Below are 9,610 nucleotides of genomic sequence, written 5' to 3'. Positions count from 1 at the left end.
TAGATCTGTATGACCAGGGCCCAGAGGGCTCAAGCCTGCTCTTCCTSCATCATCCCACACAGTAGTCAGCTAGGTGGAATCCTAATTCCTCCTCCAGGAAAGTCTTTTAGTCCTACTCCTCTAGTCTCTACCAAAAAGAGTGTGTTTGACTCTCACCGCTCCCACTGTCCCAGCTAGCAACCCCATTTAATCTCTCTACCCTCCTTCATTTGGCAGAATCAAATATTAATTGGGCTGCACAATGATAAAGTGAATGTTAATGTGCCTTGGCACATGAACAAGTGGAGCTGGATTCAGCCTCCAGTGCAGCATGCAGCTGGAAGAGCAGAGCAAGGTGAGCCCAGTGGAGAAATCTCTGGGACTCCCCACCAATCTGGCTGGACCCAAAGGCTGCAGATTCTGGCAGTTCGGACCCAGTTGTTTTCACATCCTCTTTAGCACTGAAGGACAAGTAAATATATATTGCCAGGCTGCACACACACGCAGAGCCATCTAAACCCCACGCAGTGAACCAGCTGCACAAAATCAGCTGAGGAGCTCAGATGCTATACATGCCATGGCATTGTCTCCATTCATGTAGTGCACCCAGGTAGAAGCTCRTGTGGCTGCTAACACGTATATGGGGCGTGCTCTTATCCCAAYGCAAATCGTGGTGTACCCATTGAGATAAGAGGCCATGCACCTGCACACAATCAGAACAAAACAATTCCCTGGAGCTGAGTGCTTTCTACATAACCCTCAGTTCCCTTGTTTTGGGTTGCAGTTGGTTAACTTAAAAATAAAACAAAGTCCTCAAGGCCATCTGCGCCACTGATAAAATGGTTCTTGGGACATTTGTTACATAGTTACTCTCCCTTTGGACACTGTTTACAGATTCTGCACAGTAGGGACTTCTCAAAGGTTGGAGACATGATCCTAAGATRCAGGTTACAAAGTTTTATAAACAAAGAGTGGAGTAAGGAAAAGAAGAAATGAAAGAAATGGTCTTTTGATTTCGAGGAACTCGAATGCTGGGAGTCAAGATGAAGAGATAAAAGGCCCACCTGACTTGCTGTCAAACCGGTATCACGACCGACCGAAAGAAGATGAGCATGACTCAGACCAAAGTCGCCCTAATGCCCTGATTACTATCAGACAGGGTGGGTGCTCAAAGGCAGTGATATGGATTTGCACCCCAAAGCCCCCGTGCATCTTGCTGGTTCTGTTCCCAAAACTCGTCACGGATGGGTAAAACTTACAGCTCCTCTGAAATTGTCCTGCAAACCTCTTCCGTGCCCTCCCCCTGCTTCTGGCAGAGCCTTGCTAAAACTTATTACCCGTCTCAACACCTGTCTCTTCTGGCTGCGGCGCTCGTGGCAGGCGAAACTCAGCCTCACAGTGACATCTAGTGAGGAGGGCCTTAGTGGCACCGTGCACCCTTGCTAGGAATGGCGGTCTGGTCTCGTCTCCCGCTGGCGTTTGTTCCCCGGACTTCAGAAGACAGAGAGGGAGATGTGGCCCTGGAAAAGGCAGCCTGGCCTGCAGGAGTCTCATGTCGCAGCAGATGAGTGTCTGGTACCCAGCACCTCCAGGGCTGCCCCTGCACCCCAAAAGAGTGGGAATTCCCTAAGTACATGCCAGTGGATTTTCAGTGCTTTCTAAAAAAATGTGTTCTAAACTGTCCTGAAAAGAGATGGATGAAGAGGGAGAGGGAGAGGGAGAGGGAGAGGGAGAGGGAGAGGGAGAGGGAGAGGGCCAAATACATAATTTAGAGAGATTCAGCTGCTGGCAGTCAAGAATAGTAAAAAGTCAGGTTGAACTGTCACTCTCCCATGGCCTCAGAAATTATGGAACCTATTTGGAGAAGCAAAAGCAGTAAAAAGAGACAGCAGTCAAGCAAACAGGCAATAAGACAAGGAGAGACAAAATACAGCTATTAGAGAGAGAGCGTAAAGAAATGAAAGCAGGAGAAAAAGGAGAGAGAAAAMATATACAAAAGCAGAGTGCAGGGAGAAAGGTCTGGCACTACTCKGATGAATGCATGCCAGCCACAGGATGGAATATCTTCCTTTGATCTGAGAAGCCTCACAAGTTATTTTGTGCAGTTCTGGGCAATTCTGAAAAGAAATCCCAGAAATCAGAAAACTACAGTGTGTATTGCGGCAAAGAACATCCAACTCTTCAAATCTGAAGGGACTCAGGAACAGGAGGGGACATGTTCCACCTTCAGCAGCTGAAGCAGGGACATGCATGACAGAGCTTCAGCCATGGGAAGATTTGGCTGTGCCAGCGGAGGACAGAGTAGGCAGGATCTGCAGCAGCAGCAGGCAATGGTGCCCCAGCTCCCCCAGCTCTGCTCTGCACCATGCAGCACAGACATCCTCTAACAAGGCCTGCCTAAGGCAGCAAAACCCGTGACAGCCCCAGCCCACCTCCTGTCTGTCTCCAAACCCTTAATAATTGATGACAAGCATAACTAGCTAAACTTTGCTTCATTCTGAGCCAGCTCTGGGGCTTGTAAACATTTTAAGGAGCAGAGAGACTGGGAACAAAACACAGAGCCTTCCACCTCATTGTCACTGCTTTGAAAGCAGCCATGTTCAGCAGCCACTGACATTCCCCAATTTCACATCTACACAGCATGAGGACACATAAGCACTCAGCTCTAGTGCAATCTCTTCTCTGWGTATTTTGAAGCTCTTTACATGAGAAATCATTAATTCCACTGTAARCAGGGTGAAATACATTCTTCCCAGAAGAAACAAGACTTTATTTCATCAGAGGCCACAATATTTCCAGAACTGAAAACCACCTTTTTACAAATCCCTCTAGTCAAAAAGTATTATATACTGAACCTTGCCCCAAAATACTAATTTCAGCTTCTGTCCATTTTCTCCATATTCAATGGGTGAATTTCTCAGATTCTGGATGGAAGACCTATATTTCTGACTAAAACACAAAGAAAGCAACAAAGCAGGAAAGAAACAAAGTAAGGAAGGAATAAAGAGTAAATCAAAAGACAAAAGTGAAACTAAAGAAGGCAAAGTGTCAGCCAGGGAGGTCAGTTTGCAACTGAAAGAGGAAAGATCAATTCTAGAAACATAAAAGAAAAAAAAAATAAAATAAGTTGAAGTCCAGAGGCAAGAAAATAAAAACCTAAAGTCAACAGGTAACAGTTCCAATGGCTTGAAGCTGATTTGAAAGGAAAATAAAGGTCCTGGTATACTTGGAGGCTCAGATACTGCTATAAGTCTCATTAAACCCATCACTAACTATAAGCTTCCAAACTAACAAGGGAAGATGCCCTGGAAGAGTATTTAAGAGCTTCCATGAAATGGCTCTAAACTTCCGGAAGTTGTGCTGATCCAGCAGTGCCAGTGACACAAAACCACAATGTCTCTCAAGTTTTTCAATRTCTCCCGATGTGTACATGTGGCAGTAGGTATTGTCCACACTTTACTCACCTTTCTACAATGCTTCTCATTCAGCCTGAAAATCTACAAAGCAAACTTGTACACTCTCCAAGCCTTGCCTTGGCCTATTTCCTGTGTCTGCCATCTATTACACTTGTTCTCCAGCATTTAGTAGTTCGTGGACCACAGCTTCCCTACATTTTGTTCACTCAGGCCCATCCCTGCTCCTAAGGATCTTCTTCATCTTTTCCTAGGTTCTTAGGGAAAAAGAAAAGCAACTACAGCAGGATAAGTCTTGGTCTTCTAAACTGAGGGAAACAGTGGCAGTGAAGTCCGTCTCTGTCTTCCAGAGCCAATGCTGCAGGAAYAAAGTAGGTAAGAAGGGCAGGAAGAAGACTCAGAAACCATGTCCATGGTCTATAGACGGAATAGGAAAAGTACATCTCTCTGAGCCCTGGGATACTTCTAGTTCTTTATTTTTTTTGGCATTTAAGGGTGTGGTGGGAAACGGAGCAGGAAATCTTTCCCCTCCAGCTGCAAACCTGTTTTGCCACACTCTAGGAGGTGTAGTAGACCAGCAGATGCTCTTCTGAAGAGCATTTTCTCCTCAGGGAAAAACAGAAAGTATGAGGGCACTGGACTTTCAGCCATTTTTGTGAGTTTGGATGTCAAAACCCATTTTTCTGGCCACAAAAGCCTCATGACACCAACTCTGTATTATATGCAAATTGTTACTAGCAGAGTGCTTGCTTCTGGTATTSTAAGCCCTGAAGAAGGACTTGGTTGGGTTTTTTCCAAATTAAATATTTATGTTCTAAAAAATATTTCCTCTATCTACAAAGTGGGCTCTTAGAGCACCAGCAGAACTACTGATGCTTGTTCTCTTCCCATTTGGAGAACAGAAAACAACAGGTAAAGGACAAGGATATTTTGAGAGTTGCTAGATCTTTGTGCCTCTATCTCCTCTGTATAGGATGTCTCATTCAGGGGCAGAGTTCATTTCTTACTACAGCATCTTTTACAGTGGGAAATCAATTTAGCCTTAACCTGCTCCAGCATAATCTGCAGAAGCTGTGCAAGGCAGAGCCAGAGTCTTGGTGACCTGGAACAGGTTACTGAAAAGTGAATGGAAGAGGTAGATGTCTGCACTGGATTAAAAAAAAAATTAAAACAAAACAAAAAAAAAACCCAGCAAATAAAACAGAATAAAAGACTTTCCATCAGTTTAAAGTAGCTAGACACTTATCCATGCAAGCATTTGAATCAAAGCATTGCCCAGCCCTCGTTCAAATTCAGTAGGCTGGAAAGTTAAATTGCTGTTCAAAGACATGTCACACTGTTAAAGGACAAAGGTTCCTATGTGCTTGAGGCACAGGGCAGGCAGTGATCCACGGCTCTTTGTAGGAACAGTGACCACAACACAAACTGCTTCAAGTTGGCAGCTAAATATTAATGACAGCATTGGGTATTCCTGTTCAAGAGAAAATACAGAATATGAAAAGTGGTAAAACTGGACAGCTGCTTAAGGCAAAGAACATTCCATAATCCACATGTGAAGAAGCATGCTGAGGTGAAAATCTCTTATACATCAGCTTGAAAATCAGTCTGATTCATTTTGGAAGAGACGATACAGATATGTGTCAGAGTGGACAGTACAAAATGTTCAGACAACAGCATCCCATTTCCCAAAATCATAAAACAGGTTGTTTTTTGTTTTTTGTTTTTTGTTTTTTGTTTTTAAAAAAACCCTAAACTAAATAAATGCTTGTGACTGTTATATTTTACTTCTAATGCTGCCCTCAGCTTTTGCTTTCTCACCTACTTCACAACATTTCAAGAAGCTGGAACATAAAGTATGAAAAAACAGACAGTTATTACCAACTGCCACAGACTGCAGTATGATTAGACATGAATATCAGTTATGTCTTTGTTAGTGGGTAGTGCAGAATAATAAGGTGGAACAAGCTAAGTCAGATGTCTTCCAAAGCCCAGAATAATAGGAAAAAAAACAGTCACTCCAAAATGAACCAGGAACTTTATCTGCATATTCATGCAGGAAAAATTACCATTTTTCAATGCCATAAGAAAGCAAGCAGACAGTGAACTGATAATATTCACATATGGAATATTAAGTAATACTCCAACTGATCTGTAGCCTGGGTTATTAGTACTTGAAAAGCCAGCTACCCACTGAGGCATGAGACTTAAAGAAAGCTATAAAACATGAACWTTAGCGTCAGAAAGCTTTCGAAGACAGCTTCAATCTCAGAAAGAAAGACACTTTCAATGAAATGCAGCACCTGTGATTTTTGCCATCCAAACTCAGCTTATTCAGGCTCTAAGACAGAATGTTAYACATTCAAATAAAGACCATTTGGCATTCATTCTGTCCCCAAAGTGCTTCAAAGAGCTAACTGAACTGATTTTTGAGGGATCGCAAAGTGATGAAATTTTAATTTTATTCATCTTGGATGAAATTTTAATTTGAATAGAGGCCTTAAAACAGTATAATGAAATACTGATTTATTTTTTTTATATATGCTGACACAGACAAAGTCTCATAACATAAATTTTTTAATAGTACATACTAGCCTGGAAAAAGCTATTTGTAGGGTCTGCTCAACTGCTTTCAACAGTGACTGAGTAGAAGAAAGGCATACTTAAACATATATATCATGATGATATAAGCATATCAGCACCGAGAGACTGATAAAGCCATGGAAGCTACTGCAAAGAGAAATACAACAGGCAATATTCTGTGCTCAGCATGAAGCAGATTTATCAGAAACAGGTAGTTGACTTAATCTGTGGTCAGCAAAGGATATTTTATCGTTCATGACACATACAAGAGATTATGTGATTCAAACGCCTACATTGTACAGCTATACAGAGTTAAAGTAACATACACTACATAGGCAAAATCCAGTTTCTATTAAGAGATTATTGTACATTCCTAACACAAGCCAACAAAATTAACTTGTTTAGCAGCGCAGGGGAAAAAAGTGAGCATAATTCTCTATTTAAGTCAAAGAGGAAGRGAAGATTCTGCACCTCTGTCTGCAGGAGAGTGACAGGTGTTGGTTGTACCAGAGCCACCTGGCAGAGACAGGGCCGATGCTGCAATCACCATATCTGGTAAGACCAAGCACAGATGAAGCCAGAATGCAGTCAGGAGGAACATCAATAATCATGCCCTAAGAAAAGCTGCCCGATCTTGTTAAAAGGACACAAAGAAATGTAATGTATTAGTAATAGGTACGTGATTTTATAAAGTGTTAGAACCTCCACTGCCTATGTTAGACCGTGATCTTTGGACACAGACCCAAACCTAGAGAATATGTCAAACCACAAAGTGCACATCCATTTAACTTCTTAGTGAACTAACCAGCTCTAAGAGGCTGACCAGACTCTGAGGCAGGAGACTGTGAATGCAATTAAAGAAAGTGTCTTGCCTTCCCTCTTCAGCAAAGTGACCCCTGTGCACTCATTAAATTTTATTCTGCAGGTAATTGCTGACTAAAATCACAGCAAGTCTGCACCCAGCCTTGCTGGTCAAAGGAGGAGTCGCCTGCATTATGATTCCTTGCTGCTGAAGGTGTTTAATAAGAAGGGAGTCAGATTATCTGAGAGACCTACATAAATGAGAGCATTATTAATTGGCACAACAGAAATGGAAATGAGATGGTATTCATAATGGTTTATTTTTGAGGCAGAAAAGTGGATATGTTTTCCATGAACAGGGTGATAAATCAGTGCAGCTTCTATCACACTAATTAGTTAAACATGTTTTGCAGCGTTGGTTACAAAGATATTTTTGCATCAGATGCCTGCACAAGGCATTTACAAGGTTGCACTGTTCTGACACAAAGCATGCATAACAATCTATTAGGTAATCCTAATAAATGATAAAAACATAGTGTTTGATTAGTAGAATAAGCGATCTTGGTTATATTAGGGAATATGTAACCATGAACAGCTTACACAGAACCTGTAAATTGCATTTAAGGGGCTAAAAGAAAGCGACTGATGAGGTATTTTTTAAATACCTTTCCCATGGCATTGGCAGCTATCATTTACCTCATTCTGACCAAGATGAAGATAATCTGAGTATACAAGCAATAACAACTTGTCTGCTGACTGTAATATTCTCTATTGCTTACCTCAATTTCTGCAATAGGCTATTAACTTGTGTCTTGTTTGGCTTCTCCTTAACAAAGCTACAGTAACCTCTTTGTAACTTYGTGAGAGTTTTCACGCAACTGAAAGGACACATTTGACAGGGAATGAGAGCTGAGCAGGTTCAATTTTCCACCAGCTGCTAACAGAAAACAAGAAAATTGATAAGTGCTTTGTGTTGTATACCCAGTGACTGTCCCTCTAAACCAATAGAAAAAAAAAAAAAAAAAAAAAAAGTTTTTAAGCTGATCAGTGTTATATTATTTTTGGGGTGATTTTCATCACTATTGAAGGTTGGTATATTTGTCCAATTTTGAAAAAAACAAAAAAAAAAAAAAAAAAAAAAAAAAAAAAAAAAATAAAAAAAAAAAAAAAAAAAAAAAAAAAAAAATGTCCCTCTACCCAAAAAAAAAAAAAAAAAAAAAAAAGTTTATGAAAGGGAAAACTAATGTGAGGAGTGACATGCTGAACAAGCAGTAAATGGTTAATGTTCCCCAGCCCTGAAGCCAGGAATAGGCACCACTTAAGTCCTGTCCAAAAAAATGTATTAGCACCATCAGCGGAAACTGACACAGGATGCTGGCTCCATCCAGGGAGGAGTCAGAAGAGAAGGAACAATAAAAGACAGGCATTGAGGTGACATCYGCAGGGGCTTGAACAATTTCCAGAGAATGACTGTCTCATAAACAAACCGAAGCTTAACTGTTATCAGTCCCTGTTACAGATCATTACTATGTGAAACAATGAGAGCCATTTGTATCCCTTTCTCCCTGCAGGACATGTTTGAAGGAGAATAACCCTCTTTCCTCCTCCAGCATCAGCTTGTTACTGGCAGCACTGGCTATAACTGAATAAGCTTTATTCAAATTATATCTAAATTTAGCAGATATTAGCATGAAGTCTCTAGAGGGGTGAAAACTGTAGAAGAAAGCTTTAAACAAACAGACTCAAGTAACCCTGAATAATAGATGCAATTTATGGCAGAGGCAACCTCTGTCTAGCAAAGTTAAATCTGGATTTTGGGGACTTGCTGAYACAAAACATGATACCCTGTCCTTTCGTCCTGGCCTGTAACTACCCCTGTGATGGCAGGACCCCTCGTGTTGTCCACAAAATCAGGTTCATTACCGGGTGTGCAACAAGCCAATAATTACACACTTAGGAGAGACTTCTTTTGTTTATTCTAGAGTTGTGTGAACCTGGTGCTCAGGGACATTCCACAAACCAAGGACACCCACCAGACTTYGCACATTTATACGCAGAAGGTTAGAGTTTGTAACTTTCCAATTACAGCCCCTGTGTTGTGATGGGTTAGTAAGAGAAATTACATAACTTCAGCTAATTTTTGTGCAGGCTCAGGGCCTTCACCTGGGCAGGGGTCTTTCTGACCTTTAGGCATGACTTTTAGTATTATAGAGAAYATACATGGACCTTGAGTATTTTGCCAAATTAGCAATTGTATACATAGACATACATCAAAATCTTGATTTACTACATCCTTAAAAGTTTTTAGTTACAGGATATCCTTGAGTAGGGGATACTAAATTACTAAATAAGGGATATTTTCTACTAACATAGAACATCCTGACTTACTGCATCCTTCAAGTTTGTTAATTCCTGGATGTCCTTGACTAAGGGATGCTGTCTACTGCCACTGAGTCAGTCTTTTTTCTTGCTGATTAGCACTGAAAAAAAAATAGCACTTAGTTCAAAGATCTTGCATCAAAGAACGTCCTGAYTTAAGATAATCTTGATATGTCACAGAATCTGTTACAAGTCTCTGCCAAGTCAGGGTCACCTAGAGCAGGTGACACATGAATATGACCAGATGATTTTGAATGTCTCTAGAGACCTCCCTGGRCAGCCTGTTCCAGCGCTCTGCCGCCCTCAGGGTAGAGCAGTTCTGCCTCGTTTTGAGGTGACAATTCTTACATGTTAGCTTATGGCCACTGCTCTGTGTTGTGTCCCTGAGCGCCACCGAAAGGCTGCTGTCCCCACTGCCCTGTCCGCTGACACACGGAGCTGGCGGCCCCGCGGAGCTC

The sequence above is a fragment of the Malurus melanocephalus genome, unplaced genomic scaffold, assembly GCF_030028575.1.
Source record: "Malurus melanocephalus ecotype Western Australia unplaced genomic scaffold, MMel_1.1 scaffold_17, whole genome shotgun sequence".
NCBI classification, from domain to species: domain Eukaryota; kingdom Metazoa; phylum Chordata; class Aves; order Passeriformes; family Maluridae; genus Malurus; species Malurus melanocephalus.
Note: the sequence above shows the minus strand (reverse complement) of the source record.